We start from the raw sequence: 16,620 nt of genomic DNA, 5'->3' as shown, positions 1-16,620 counted from the left end.
TACGCAACATGTTGTCTAAATTTGTAACTTATTTGTGTTTTCGATTGGGCCCCAACATCATGCTCTTATGGTGAGCTAAGATGGATTTCTGTATGCAGGCTGCACAGACTATCTTTTTTATAATTTTTAAAATATCACATGCTTATGCTTCATGACGTGTAACACTTTTTAAAGTGACATGTAACATTACTGTTAGTCCTGTTTTGCCATGTAGTACAAAATAGTGTCTTGTTCGCTTCACTGTTGTAACTATATTTTCGCCCTAGTCATGTGTCCTTACAGAAACATTTCAGGATGAAGTGACATCAACACAAAGATCTGCGAGGAGTGCGGCATGGCCGTTACCGAATGATTATGGATTGGAATTGGAATGTGCTGATGTTCTCGAGCATCAACTAGAGGTGGCAAGACAACGTGTACATGATTGTCAACGTATAATCAACAAGTTGAGACTGGACATGCAGGTATTAGATGCAGGAGTCAAAAAATGAAACAAGACACTGATGTAGCCATGAAGGAATTGGAGATTTTGTAGACTAAAATTTGTGCTATCTGAATCCGGCTAGTCCTATTTTCTGAAGAGATTATAGTTCAAATGGAGTTAAGTTGATGCGCGTCCATGAATTATGAGCTGTATTTGCCCAGTGTATGTAATTTGCTGTTTGTGTATCTTTATTATCACCTGTGCCGAACCATAATGCCCAATGGGTATAATCGGCTGTAATTTCTTTATTGTATAGTGTAGGATTATTCTACCTTTCTATGCCCTGATCTCTTTGTTGTAATAGTGTAGTCTTTTTAGAGGTGATAGTATTGAGTAGGATAATTCTTTGAATATGCTATATCGTTCAAACGGGGGCCAATTCGCCCGACCATGGCCCTTCACGGGCTATCGGATCCATGGGCCTTCTACGTCTCGTAGGATCCATGGGCCTTCTCGTCTTGTAGGTTCCATGGGCCTTGTACGTCTCGTAGGATCCATGGGCCTTGTACGTCTCGTAGGATCCATGGGCCACCGGCTCATTTATGGGTCTTGTACGGGCCTTTAATGGGTCGTACACGGGCCTTTAATAGAAATTGTATGGTTTATGGGCTGACCATAACGGGCCGTTAATAGGCCGTATTTGGTGATGCTATGAAAATGGCCCAACAGACTAACGGTCCACAAACGGGCCGACTGTAACATCGGGCTGAATTTGGCCCACAAGCAGAAGTGAAAGTAATGGGCTGTAAGTAACCGAATGCTGCAAATGAGCCCAAGAATAAATGGGCCCTTAGAAGGCCGAAAGTTAAATTGGGCTGGAAACGGCCCAACGGAATAACGTGTCGTTAATGGGTATAAAGTGATACACTATTCATTATGGGCCGGTTTCACCACGGGCTGTTGATGGGTGTAAAGTAATACACTATTCATTACGGGCTAGTTCCAGCACGGGCCGCTAATGGGCCAAGAGTTACAAAGGGCCTCATATGGGCCGAAAGACGTCATGGGCTATACATGGGCCAGAAGTGAAAACAGGCTGAAATCATAGTGGACGGCCCAGATGATGCTACTGGGCCTAATTCGGATAGGGCGTAACGGGCCTTGGGTTAGTAGGCTGTAAATTGGCTATATGTGAACAGGCCGTTAACAGGCTTTCCATGGGCCGGCCCGCCAGCTTTTGAACAAGTCAAACAGGCCGGCCTTTTCACAGGAATGGGCCACTATTGGGCCGTGCCACGTGTCGACGTATGATAGGCGCCTATCTGACCCGTTGACGAGGTGACACGAGTTTCGTCCGGCCAATAAGAATTTTACACGTGGAAATTTCCCATTGGTCGCGGCTGTTAACGGGTTACCGGATCCAAAACACGACCCGATAGCTTAACGGTGTTACGTTATGGTGGATGCCACGTGTCCGTCACCCTTGACGAAAGCACTTTTGTGACGCGCGATTTATCGTCATGGAACTGGACACTTCCGTGATGATAATTTTGGTAGTGTCATGGAACACTTCTACGACAACACATGTATGACTATCTTGATTTTGTCATAAATTTGTCATGGATGTACATGCATGACAAAAAAAGTGACCTACTGTGACAAACACGTATCATCACGGAAGTGTATTTTTTTGTAGTGACTTCTAGGGTTTAGCCATTATGATCTCGTGGTAGATCAACTCTTGTAATACTCGTATTCATCAATATCAACCAAGCAGGACGTAGGGTATTACCTCCATCAAGAGGGCCCGAACCTGGGTAAAGCTTCGTGTCCCCTATCTCCTGTTACCATCAACCTGAGACGCATAGTTCGGGACCCCCTACCCGAGATTCGCTGGTGTTGACATCGACAGAAGCCTCGGGTGATCTCGGGGCGGCAGCTAGAGGATGGAAGCAAGCAAGGGGGCAGAGGAGAAATGGTCAGTAGCACACAATGGTTCGAATGGGTCCTTTGGTGAGGGAAGGGACGCATTTGAGCCCGGGAATCCATGGTGGCGAGCGGTGGCTAGAGGTGATGAAGGCGAGCTCAATGGAGACGAGTCGATGCTGCTCTGGATGGTTTCGTCGGCGTGGAGATGCTGTGAATCATGGCAGACCTAGGAGACACATCGGCATGGAGTGGAGTGGCCGATGGACACAACTGTCTGTGTCAAAACCGACGGATCTCGGGTAGGGGGTCCCGAACTGTGCGTCTGAGGTTGATGGTAACAGGAGACAGGGAACACAATGTTTACACATGTTTAGACCCTCTCGATGGAGGTAAAACCCTACGTCCTGGTAGATTAATATTGATGAGTATGGGAGTTACAAGAGTTGATCTACCACAAGATCGTAATGGCTAAAACCCTAGAAGTCTAGCCTATCTGATTGTGATCGTCCCTATGAAATAACCCCTTTGGTTTATACAGACACCAGAGGGTACTAGGGTTGTACAAAGTCGGTTTCATAGAAAGGAAATAGTACATCCGGCCGCCTAGCTTGCCATCCACGCAAAGGAGAGTCCTATCCGGACACGGGAGGAAGTCTTCTATCTTGTATCTTCATGGCCCAATAGTCTGGCCCATCTCCAATAGGTCGGGCATCCGAGGACCCCTTAGTCCAGGACTCCCTCAGTAGCCCCTGAACCTGGCTTGAATGACGAGGTGTCCGGTGCGCAGATTGTCTTTCGCATTGCAAGGCGGGTTCCTTCCCCGAATACTCTAACACAGTCTTTGAACAACGAACATGTCCAGATCTGCAAAAAAGTACCACACACCACCGCAGAGAGTATAATATTTCACGAGTCCCATCTGCTGACAACTTTTTGTAACGTGACATCACATCCCTGCCTAGTTATTATTACAAACCATTTTTTGACCGGCTGCTTTGAGACGCGGTCTCATTGGCATGTCCTGTCAAAGAAGAGATAGTGTCCCCTTACTAGGGTATTCTCATCAATACGGGCGTGGGTAATCCAACTGCACCATTCGCACGACCCTTGGGAACAGGCGAGTTTCAAGGCGAGTGAGGAGGCGCTTGATATTCACTACCTTTATAAGGAGATAAGGATTCCCTTCTTTCACCCACACCTTCTCCTTCTCTTTTCCCTCCCATTCTCAAGCTCTAGCGCTCGAGTCCTCATCTCTTCCGCCTCAAGGAAGCACTCGACCATGTCCGGATCTAGAGCGCAAGGCAAATGGATGGCCTCCTCCGTCAAGGAGAAGGACATCACCAAGCTTCGGGAGGCAGGGTATCTGGCGAAGGAAATCGCCCATCGGCTTCCGGCCAAGGGGCAAATCGTCCCCACCCCGAAGCCCAATGAGAGGGTGGTGTTTATCCCCCATTTTGTCCGTGGGCTAGGGTTTCCTCTCCACCCTTTCGTTCGCAGACTCATGTTTTATTACAAGCTAGATTTCCATGATCTAGCTCCAAACTCCTTCCTCAACATATCGACATTCATTGTCGTGTGCGAGGTTTTCCTCTGCATTCCACCCCACTTCGGACTATGGCTCAAGATCCTCAACGTGAAGCCGAAGGTGGTGGATGGCCAACATGCGGAGTGCGGAGGTGCCATGGTGAGCAAACTGCCCAACGTCACATGGACCAAGGGTACCTTTCTGGAGACCATCAAAGAGTTGCAGAAACTGTGGTTCTATATCACAGAGCTCCGTGATACCACCTGGGCTGCGGCTCCCGACTTCAAGTCTGGAGCTTCAGTGCGGCTCGCCTCCTAGATAGAGAAGGGCCTGAATTGGTCCTCGTCGGACGAGCTAATCGTGCTACAAATGCGCATCCAAAGCATGGTGGACAAAAACATCAAGCTCGTCAACGTGATCCAGGTGATGTTAGTTCGCCGGATCCTTCCATGTCAGAGCCGTACTTGCCCTTTGTGGGAATTTGATCGAGAGAAGCACCGGACTTGGAGAGGCTCTTCGGAACCACGCATGAAGTCTGGAAGTTTCTCTTCAAGGGCACCAAGACACCACAAGAGACAGACGAGGACCACGGGCACGATCTGGCCCATCCTGCTAGTGCGGTAAGTCTTTCGCGTATCAAGGTGTATCATCTACTTGCTTATTCAAGGAAGACAACTAAACTCCACTAGTTATTTTTTAAGGTATGGACAGAGAAAGCGGAGCATATTAAGTGTCCGGCTCCTCTACCCAAGGAACCAGCCATCCCTCTTTTGACGAAGATGCTGGTTCCGGCTCCTTACCAGGCGCCGGAGAAGAAGGCCAAGAAGAAGGCCAAGGGGGCCCGGAGTGGCCTCCGTCGCAAAGGAGGTTCGGACAGGACGTCCGAAGACAACGAGACTCCCTCCTCTGCCGCCGAAGATTACGATGAGGACGAGGAGGAAAACAGCTCTCCCCCTGAGGGGGGAAAGAAGAAGAGGGAGGCCTCCACAAATCTGGAGGCAGAGACGTCCAAGAGGGGGAAGAGCTCCCCCGCGGATAACTCTGCGTGGGACGTCGACAACAGCCCAGAGCCGCGCCGCCGAAACAAGCCCCTGGCAGTATCGTAAGTACTCAAAAGACTCTAATATATTCCTATATTCGGCCCTTTCAGTTCATAGTTTTAACGTGTTAAATCATTCGCTTGTAGTCTAGCCCACGACAACTCCCTGCGATCCTCATCAGGAGGTTCGCTGGATTCAAAGGCGATGGCCAGCGAGTCACCGGCGGCCGCCCAATCTCCCACAGCCAAGGGCGACGATGAGGTGCTACCCGAAAGGACCTTCCTGGGCCAGGGGGGTTTAGGAGGCTGTCTGGGTGGCGCCAGAGGGTGACTGTCGGTGTCAAAACCGGCGGATCTCGGGTAGGGGGTCCCAAACTGTGCGTCTAAGGTGGATGGTAACAGGAGGCAGGGAACACGATGTTTTACCCAAGTTCGGGCCCTCTTGATGGAGGTAAAACCCTACGTCCGGCTTGATTTATTCTTGATGATATGAGTATTACAAGAGTTGATCTACCACGAGATCGGAGAGGCTAAACCCTAGAAGCCAGCCTATGGTATAATTGTATGTTGTCCTACGGACTAAAACCCTCCGATTTATATAGACACCGGAGAGGGTTAGGGTTACACAAGGTCGGTTACAAAGGAGGAGATATCCATATCCGTATTGCCTAGCTTGCCTTCCACGCCAAGTAGAGTCCCATTCGGACACGAGATGAAGTCTTCAATCTTGTATCTTCACAGTCCAACATTGCGGCCAAAGGATATAGTCCGGTTGTCTGGAGACCCCTAATCCCGGACTCCCTCAGTAGCCCATGAACCAGACTTCAATGACGATGAGTCTGGCATGCAGTGTTGTCTTAGGCATTGCAAGGCGGGTTCTTCTCCAATTTTCAAGTGTTCGTAAGTAGTGTCTGGTCCCATAAATATTTGGACCTCTTGGCTTCTGTGCCCAATAAGGGCTATCTCCCACGTGTCGAATGAATACGAGGCGCCAGGGCATTTTTACATTCGCCCCCCTAGCCAGATAAATAAATTGTCTATTAAAGGGATGGGGATTCTTAGATCCGATCCATACCATCCTCCTCCCAGCGAGAATCCATCAGAGCGTGTTTCGGAAAGATCCATTCCAGCATGGCCGACCTCCACATCTCCTCCTCCCGCCCCTGTTGCCCTAAGCCCAGTGATTGGCAGAGGTGTTCAGTCCCACACAGTCGATTGGCCGAACTACAGACCAAGGGATTTCTCCCTCCGGCGTATATGATGCCCGTCCAAGCCGGGCTTGCCACCTACAATGGCGGGGAGCAAGCGGAGAGCTTTCCCTGTCCCTCTATGGGGAAATGGGTCTGCCTTGTTCCTTATTTACTAAGGGGACTCGGATTTCCAATTCATCCATTCCTCCGCGGGCTCCTGGAGTTCTACGGCCTCCAGTTACACAATTTCACCCCTGCCTCCCTTCTACATATCACCGGCTATGTTGCTCTCTGCGAGTTGTTCCTGGGCTGCGAGGCTCACTTCGAGCTGTGGAAAAGGCTATTTTTCCTCGTCCCTCTCACACAGAGGGGGTCACTTTATGAAGTGGGCGGGACCGAGATATGGCGCATCACCGATACCGGATACCTGTCCGGTACCCCGAAGAAGTCGTCCGAAGACTGGCCTTCAGAATGGTTTTATATGGAGGACGTTCCCCTTCCGGACCCTGTTCGGCGGGGTCTTCCTGAGTTCGACAATGCTCCTCTGAAGAAACGCCGAAGTTGGCGCCCATGGAGCCCTCAGGTGGAAGACAACGGAGAAGTCCTCTATCTGATGAACCGGATCAAAGCACTGACTCAATCAGGATTGACAATAATCGAAGTTATGTCGATTTGCATAATGCGGGGAGTGCAACCACTTCAATATCGTGGGCACCCCTTGTGGTCTTTTAACGGGGCGGATGATGCCACCCGCTACGGGCGTAAGGGTCCGGACAATGCTGCCGCTTTAGTAAAAATTCTGTCCGAATTGTTCAAGGGAGAGGAAGAGGAGTTCACCCGCATTAAGCCACGGGATGGATTTTCCATGTACAATCCTCCAAGCTGGGTAAGTTATATCGCCTTACTCCCATTTTTCCCGCATTCTTTGTTGTAAGTCTTCACCTTGCCACTTTGCGGCAGGAACTGCGAAAAGCCATAAAGGAGGTCAGCAGCCCCTCTCCACAGCTAGAGGACCCTGACCGGGCCCTCAAGTCCGAACTTGAAGAAGATCCGGTTATCTTCGTTGAGCTGATAGACCGACAGTTCTATCAGTTAAGATGCGATGATGCCATGGTGGCCATTACGGCCGACTATTCCAGACTGCTCCCTGCATCGCATGTAAGAAAAAACAAAAATCCCAACTCCAAAAACTAGGATCCCCTTTTAGACACTTCACCCACCATATACACATGGCATTTTTTTACAGGGAAGGCATTCGGGATACCCTGCCGAACCCGCAGCAACTCGCCAACAAGAGGCACCGAGGCCGGGTAGGCCAAAAAGGAAGGCGGTCAGGACGGAGACGCCGGCGCAAAGGTATAACAAAAAACCCCGCTCTGTGGTTGTCGTCTTTCTCAAAATGTAATGACGCCCGTGTTTCTTGAACAGAAAAAACACTCACCAGACCATGTCCGGTGATGTTGCTAATCACGCTTCCACCAGTCGGGCGCCAGGCCCGGACATAGAGGCGGAAGCCGATATTGAGCGGGCGCCGGATAATCCCCCTACAGAGGATGCAGATAGATTATCCGCTACAAACTCAGAAGTGGAAAGCGCCATGAATCATAGGCGCCGCCGGGCCGTACTCCATGATGCTTGTTTCTTACCAGGGGCATTTGATGCCTTTAATTCTGGAGAGGCATACCTCCGTGCTGCTCAAGATGGTCTGGCCAGAGCCATGGATCAGTATGTAAAGGATGTACGGGTAAGTAAATCTGACGATTTATATGTATCAGTAGCCCCTGAGACTTGAAACAGTTAGAAGAACTGATTTAAGGATCATCTTTATTGTGCAGGTTCTTATAGAGAAGAACACTAGGCTGTCACAGGAGCTGGAGGAATGCAAGACCCAATTGCGGGCCGCTGTTGCCGCATTGCAGGAACCAAAAAAGTCTCCCGCTGGTAACATTTACTTTAAAGAATGATGGTTACCATATAGTGTGCGGCGTGGCTGCAGATCTAACAATAGATGTTGCAGATGAATCCGAAGGACCAGCATGTCGTGCGACAGCTAGAGGCTGGCAAACGCGTGCTGACTGAGGTTAGGCGGGAGAAGAACAAGCTCCAAGACGCCAATATCAAGCTGAGCGTGGAACTAAAAGACGTTCGAGCCCAGCTTGTAGACTCCGAGAAGGAGAATAAGCTGCTTAGGCGCGGTATTTTCAGTAAGTGCTTGAACGAATCCTTTTTGAAGGAGTTCGGTGAAGAAGCCGACTAACAGCGTTATGTTTGTAGGTATGCTGACGGGTCGTCCCGCGGAGGAAATGCCCGGGTCTGCGGGTGATCTTCTATCTGAGCTCTCACATCTGCACGAACAAGTTCGGCAGGTGATGCAAGGTGTTGCCCAGGGCTTGTGGCCATCCGCCTCCCTGCCAGAAGGTGTTGCAGAGCTTATGGAGAAGCTCAAGGGAGCATGGCAGCGCTTCTAGTTATGGAAGATATCGGCCTGCCGACAAGGTGCCAGAGAAGCCTGGGCCATGGTGAAGACGCGGTACACCAAGGATAACCCAAATCACATGGCCGAGGTCGGACCTATGGGGCCTGACGGAAAAGAGATCCCCGTTAGCTTAGTTTATGGGCAAGTAGAATTAGCCGCAAAGTATTCCCAATAGGATTGTAGGCTAGACCGCCTGTTGGATGGTATAGAAGAGGAATCTAGTCAGTCTGCATGACTATGTAATTAAAGTGACATGTATAATGCCTTCTAGCCGGATTGTAGATCATTTGTCATGGCGGACCTTTTCGCTTCAACCTCGGGACCCGATAGTCCAGAGTGTATTCGAATACCCGCTTAGTTATATAAGAACCGGGGTATGCGTGGAGACCAGGCGTAGGGGTCATTAGTGCTTGAACAGACAAGTGCCCAACTAGTTATGTTATATTACATGGGTAGTAAGAAACATCTTCCAGGGAGAATAGTTCCGTTAAGAGTTCCTTTCCCTGGGTAAGCATGCCCTAAAGTGCATGTCCAGACTGCGATAGGAAATGCAGGAAAAAACATCTAGGGGCAGATATCTAAAATAATTAAAAATCATCTTTTGTTCACCGACCGAATATTCCCTTAATTACGCTAGCTTTCGTCTTCACCCAGTCTGAGGTACATATCCGGCTAACCCGGCAGTAACAATCACAGAGGTTCTCCCCTTGTGCCCTAGCCGAATTAACGGGAACGTAGGGCATAAATACAAGAGCCAGGCAACCCAACTTGGCCAAAACTTAAGTCATATCGATGCATGTAATGGCGAAAAATGGTACATGTGGAAGCGTAACACATGTGCGGGGCACGAGGCCCAGATAAATAATCAAGCTTCTGTGAAAGAAGCCCCCAGGTATGATGAGCGCGGCTAGCGCGTCTATAATGTGCAAACGAGGCGCAAGGTGGCCTTTGAAGGCCTAGAGAAAGAATAAAGGAAGGAAGGAAAGAAAAACAAGACAAATAATGTATATGCAAAAAATGGACAGAGGAAGGGGACGAACACAGAGTCCGGTGCTAGGCGTAGAATCTTCGGAGCCTGGCCGCGTTCCATGGGTTCGGCTTGAGTCGATTAGTCGATGCATCCCGCAGTCGGTACGCTCCACCAGTCAGAACTTGGTCAATAATGACGGGACCTTCCCATTTGGGCTCAAGCTTGTTCTTTTTCTTATCCGGCAGTCGTAGAACTAGTTCACCAATGTTATAAGTTTTGGCCCGTACTTCACTGCTTTTGTATGTGCGAGCCTGTTGCTGATAAATTGCGGAACGGGCTTTTGCCACGTCGCGCTCCTCCTCCAAGGTGTCCAGACTGTCCTGCCGATCAAGCTCGGCTTCTCTTTCTTCGTACATGCACACTCGAGGTGAGTCATGAATTATGTCACAGGGCAAGACTGCCTCTGTGTCGTACACCATAAAGAAAGGTGTATATCCGGTACTACGGTTCGGCATGGTCCGCAGCCCCCAGAGTACGGAGTCGAGCTCCTCTACCTAGTGCATGTTAGACTCCTTTAAGGACCGCACTAGCCTGGGTTTAATGCCACTCATTATAAGACCGTTCACGCGCTCCACTTGACCGTTGGTTTGTGGGTGATAGACCGAAGCATAATCGAGCCTGATGCCCATTTTACTGCACCAGAGTTTTACATCATCGGTAGTGAAGTTCGTGCCGTTGTCAGTGATGATGCTATGAGGGACGCCATAACGGTGTACGACCCTGGATATGAAGTCTATGACCGATCCGGATTCGGCTGTTTTAACAGGTTTGGCCTCTATCCATTTGGTGAATTTATCCACCATGACCAGTAAGTATTTTTTCTTGTGGGCTCCCCCTTTAAGGGGTCCAACCATGTCAAGCCCCCAGACCGCGAAGGGCCACGTAATGGGGATTGTTTGGAGGTCGGTGGGTGGCATGTGGCTTTGATTTGCAAAGAGCTGGCAACCGGCGCAATGTTGGACCAAGTCATGTGCATCTGCCCGGGCCGTTGGCCAATAGAATCTTGTACGGAAGGCCTTGCTGACGAGAGCCCGGGCTGCGGCGTGGTGACCGCCGAGTCTGGAATGAATTTCTGCCAAAAGGTTCCACCCTTCCTCTTCAGAGATGCACCTTCGAAGGACTCCGGTAGTGCTTTTTTTATACAATTCTCCCTCATGGACCCTGTAGGCCTTAGATTGCCGCACTATGCAGCGTGCCTCGTTTTGGTCCTCCGAAAGTTCCTGCCTACTTTGGTAGGCCAGGAATGGTTCTGTCCACGGGGCTATGATGGCCATTATTACGTGGGCTGAAGGTGTTATTTGGGTGGCGGAGCCTCCGATTGTGTCAGAGTGTTCGGTATCGGGTATTGTGGCTAGGTCCGGACTATTATTACCAGTGTCCCCTTCCCATACTATGGATGGCTTGAACAGCCTCTCCAGAAATATGTTGGGGGGACCGCATCGCGTTTTGCGCCGATGCGGGCGAGGATATCTGCTGCCTGATTGTTTTCCGGAGCCACATGATGAAATTCGAGCCCCTCGAACCGAGCTGACATTTTTAGGACGACGTTTTGATAGGCCGCCATTTTCGGATCCTTGGCATCAAAGTATCCATTTATTTGGGATATTGCGAGATTTGAATCCCCACACACCTCCAAGCGTTGAATGCCCATGGAGACTGCCATTTGAAGACCATGCAATAGAGCTTCATATTCGGCTGCATTGTTAGAGTCTGTGTACAATATTTGCAGTATGTACTGAACGGTATCTCTGGTCGAGGACGTCAGCCCCTAGACCAGCCAGCATTTTAAAGCTGTCAAAGTGCATGATCCAATTGGAGTATGCGCCGTACTCTTTCGGGAGTTCGGCCTCCGTCCTTTCGGCGACAAAGTTGGCCAATACTTGCAACTTAATGGCTCGTCAAGGTTTGTATGTTATGTCGAACGGGAGGAGCTCAATGGCCCATTTAGCGATCCGGCCCGTAGCGTCATGGTTGTTTATAATATCATTAAGTGGCACTTCCGAGGCCACTGTAATCGAACACTCTTGAAAGTAGTGTCGCAGCTTCCGGGATGCCATGAATACCGCATAGGCTATCTTTTGATAATGTGGGTACCGTGATTTGCATGGAGTGAGGACAGTGGATACATAGTATACCGGCTTTTGAAGAGGGAATTTATGTCCGTCAGCTTCTCGTTCGACGACGAGCACTGCGCTTACAACTTGATGAGTTGCCGCAATGTACAAGAGCATTGGTTCGCCGACGTTCGGCGTGGCCAGGATTGGATTGGTTGCCAAAATGGCCTTTATCTCTTCCAATCCGGTTGTGGCAGCATCCATCCACTCGAAGTGTTCGGTGCACCGAAGGAGGCGATAAAGGGGTAAAGCCTTTTCTCCTAAGCGGGAGATAAAGCGGCTTAGAGCCGCCATGCATCCAGTTAACTTCTGGATTTCTTTGAGGTCTATTGGGGTAGCCAACTATGACAAGACTCGGATTTTGGCCGGATTAGATTCAATACCTCTACTAGAGACAATGAAACCCAGGAGCTTTCCGGCTGGTACGCCGAAGACGCATTTTTCTGGATTGAGCTTGATGTCATATGTTCGGAGGTTGTCAAATGTGAGCCTCAAGTCGTCTATCAAAGAGTCGACGTGTTTGGTTTTGACGACCACATCATCTACGTATGCCTCTACTGTTTTGCCGATTTGTTTCTCCAGACATGTCTGAATCATGCGCTAATATGTTGCGCCGGTGTTTTTTATCCCAAAAGGCATTGTGTTGAAAAAGAAGGGACCATATGGTGTGATGAATGCCATTGCGGCTTGGTTGGACTCCGCCATCTTGATTTGGTGGTAACCGGAGTATGCGTCGAGGCAACACAATGACTCGTGTCCTACGGTAGCATCAATGATTTGATCGATGCGGGGGAGGGGGAAGGGATCCTTTGGGCAAGCTTTATTGAGGTCTTTGAAATCGACACAAAGGCGCCAGGATTTATCCTTCTTTGGTACCATCACCAGGTTTGCTACCCAGTCCGGGTGTTTTATTTCTCTGATGAATCCGGCCTCCAATAACATGGCTAGTTCCTTTCCCATGGCCTGTCTCTTAGGTTTGGAGAAACACCGAAGAGCTTGCTTGACCGGCTTGAATCCCTTTAGGATATTGAGGCTATGCTCGGCCAGCCTGCGTGGGATTCCTGGCATGTCTGAGGGATGCCAGGCGAATATGTCCCAATTCTCGTGCAGGAACTCTCGTAGTGCGGCGTCCATGGCGGGGTTTAACTGTCGCCGATGAAGGCTGTTTTTGTAGGGTCCGTTGGGTGGACATGGAATTTGACTCTTTCATCCGCTAGTTTAAAAGAGGTGGACTTGGATTTCTTATCGAGTATCACGTCGTCCCTGTCCACTGTGGAGCGTAGCATGGTTAACTTCTCGGCTGAGAGGGCTTCGGATAATGCCTCAAGGGCCAGTGCGGCTGTTTTGTTTTCAGCGCGGAGTGCTTTGTCCGGATCACTATCGAGGGTGATGATTCCGTTGGGCTCGGGCATTTTGAGCTTCATGTACCCATAGTGGGGTACAGCTTGGAAGATCGTGAACGCCTCATGTCCTAAAAGGGCGTGGTATCCACTGCTGAACGGGTCCACCTGGAATGTAATTTCTTCGGACATATAGTTCTCTGGCGTACCGAATACCACATCTAGTGTGATTTTCCCAGCGCATCGTGCCTCCCGACTGGGTATGATTCCCCTGAAGGTTGTGCTACTTTGCTCAATGCGGTTCCAGTCTATTTCCATTTTTTGAAGAGTTTCCTCATAGATGAGGTCTAATCTGCTACCGCCATCCATGAGTACTTTGGTGAGTCGAAAGCGTCCACAGTTGGACTGAGGACCAGTGCGGCTGGTGCTCGGGCTGTTCGGAATTTGGGTTCGTCACTAGCATTGAAGTTAATAGCCGTGTCACTCCATGGATTTATTGCTGCTACATGGCAGATTTCGGCCATGCTGCGGAGTGTTTGCTTGCGCCTATTATTTGACGCGAAGGTCTCAAAGACTATTAGAACCGTATTGTTATCCACGGGATGGTGCTCTGTGGTATTTGGGATAAGAAGATCCTCACCACTTTTGGCCACCTGCCGGAGTATCCAACATGCTCTAAGGCTGTGCATTGGTATTGTATCCATTGTACTATGAATTTTGCATGGTCCGTTGAGCCATCCCTCCAGTACGGTTCCATGCCCTGTAGAGGGTTTTTGTTTCTTTGCAACTAGGTCGGGTGTCTTATGATAGTGCACCCTTTTACTTCGGACTGGGTGTATATTCGGAGCTAGATCATCCCAAAATTTCGTTTCGGTTTTCCAAGCGCTTTCCATCGCACAGTACTTCCGTGCTATGGATGCCAAGTCAGCGAAGCGTGATATGTCACGGCGACTTAAGGTGTTAAGGATTCCCTTGTCCATGCAATTATTGCAGAAAAGTGAGACTGCATCTTCCTCGCGACAGTCCTGAACCTTGTTCATCACAAGGAGGAATCTGGCAAAATAATGATGTACTGTTTCATGGGGCTCTTGCCTGATGTGGGAAAGATCGTTTATGTTTGGGTGGGTGGAATTAAGTCCGAACCCCTACCTGATCTGAGGCCCAGGGGCCGAGGAGTTTCCAATCATGGAAATTTGGGTTCCGGAGTGTTGCCCGACAAGTCTGGCCCGCTGCCTAATTCTAGGTTCAGGGCTTGGGTGATGTCCTCCCATAAGCGGGTATCCGGCTCGGAGAGCTCAAGGATCCGGACATAGTTAGTCCTCAAAATGAGGAAGAGTTGCCGCATTGTTCCTCCACCACCGCAACATGATTGGTGGCCGATGGAGAGTTAATCTCCCTTTGATCGGGTTTAAGCCCAATCGGATCATAGTCCGTAGTGACTCCCAAGGCGGCGATGCGATCCAAGAGTTCGTTTAGGGAAGAGAGCTCCATTGGATCCATCTGCTCGGTGAATTCCGAGCCGACGTGGAGGCTGTTTTTGATGACCCGAGAAGTCATCGTTGGTGCAATGGCCGAACAGACAGTCATGACGAAACTGCCCAGCTGGAGAGTTTGGCCGATAGCCAGAGCTCCCCTGGCGGTAATGTTGTCTTTAACAAAGAGATGTGGCATCCTTCCTTACGGCGACGTCACAGAGGAACTCTCAATGAAAGCACCAATGTCGGTGTCAAAACCGGCGGATCTCGGGTAGGGGGTCCCGAATTGTGCGTTTAAGGCGGATGGTAATAGGAGGCAGGGAACACAATTTTTACCCAGGTTCGGGCCCTCTTGATGGAGGTAAAACCCTATGTCATGCTTGATTTATTCTGGATGATATGAGTATTACAAGAGTTGATCTACCACGATATCAGAGAGGCTAAACCCTCGAAGCTAGCCTATGGTATGATTGTATGTTGTCCTACGGACTAAAACCCTCCGATTTATATAGACACCGGAGAGGGTTAGGGTTACACAAGGTTGGTTACAAAGGAGGAGATATCCATATCCGTATTGCCTAGCTTGCCTTCCACGCCAAGTAGAGTCTCATCCGGACACGAGACGAAGTCTTCAATCTTGTATCTTCATAGTCCAATAGTCCGGCCAAAGGATATAGTCCGGCTGTCCGGAGACCCCTAATCTCGGACTCCCTCAGTGACCCTTCGGCCACCGGACACCTGGGAGAGAGGACCCCCATGGAGACTGGCGACGGGGGCCGCGTCCAGTTCGGACCCCAGCCGAATACGGTTCCGGAGACCTATACGGCTCCGGAATCCCGCAAGCAGCCTCCTTAGAAAGAAGGAGGTGTGCATATTCCGCCACTGACTTCTGTCCAACCAGAGGCAGCGGATAATCTGCTGGAAGCACTGCGAGGTGATGACCCACAAGTATAGGGGATCACAACCGTTTTCGTGGGTAGAGTATTCAACCCAAATTTATTGATTCGACACAAGGGGAGCCAAACAATATTCTCAAGTATTAGCAGCTGAGTTGTCAATTCAACCACACCTGGAAACTTAATATCTATAGCAAAGTGTTTAGTAGCAAAGTAATATGATAGTAATGGTAACGGTAGCAAAAGTAACAGTAGCAAAAGTAATTTTTTTAGTGTTTTATAGTGATGATAACAATAGCAACAGAAAAGTAAATAAGCGAAGAACAATATATGGAAAGCTCGTAGGCAATGGATTGTTGATGGAGAATTATGCCGGATGCGGTTCATCATGTAACAGTCATAACATAGGGTGACACAGGACTAGCTCCAATTCATCAATGTAATGTAGGCATGTATTCCGAATATAGTCATACGTGCTTATGGAAAAGAACTTGCATGACACCTTTTGTCCTACCCTCCCGTGGCAGCGGGGTCCTATTGGAAACTAAGGGATATTAAGGCCTCCTTTTAATAGATTACCAGAACAAAGCATTAACACATAGTGAATACATGAACTCCTCAAACTATGGTGATCACCGGTAAGTATCCCGATTATTGTCACTTCGGGGTTAACGGATCATAACACATAATAGGTGACTATAGACTTGCAAGTTAGGATCAAGAACTCTCATATATTGATGAAAACATAATAGGTTCAGATCTGAAATCATGGCACTCGGGCCCTAGTGACAAGCATTAAGCATAGCAAAGTCATAGCAACATCAATCTCAGAACATAGTGGATACTAGGGATCAAACCCTAACAAAACTAACTCGATTACATGATAAATCTCATCCAACCCATCACCGTCCAGCAAGCCTACAATGGAATTACTCACGCATGGTGGTGAGCATCATGAAATTGGTGATGGAGGATGGTTGATGATGACGATGGCGACGGATTCCCCTCTCCGGAGCCCCGAACGGACTCCAGATCAGCCCTCCCGAGAGAGTTTAGGGCTTAGCGGCGGCTCCGTATCGTAAAACGTGATGAATCATTCTCCTTGGTTTTTTTCTCCCCGAAAGTGAATATATGGAGTCCAGGTTGAGGTCGGTGGAGCGACAGGGGGCCCACAAGGCAGGG

This window comes from Triticum dicoccoides, chromosome 3A (assembly GCF_002162155.2).
Source record: "Triticum dicoccoides isolate Atlit2015 ecotype Zavitan chromosome 3A, WEW_v2.0, whole genome shotgun sequence".
In the NCBI taxonomy this organism is placed as follows: domain Eukaryota; kingdom Viridiplantae; phylum Streptophyta; class Magnoliopsida; order Poales; family Poaceae; genus Triticum; species Triticum dicoccoides.
This window is presented reverse-complemented; position numbering follows the sequence as displayed.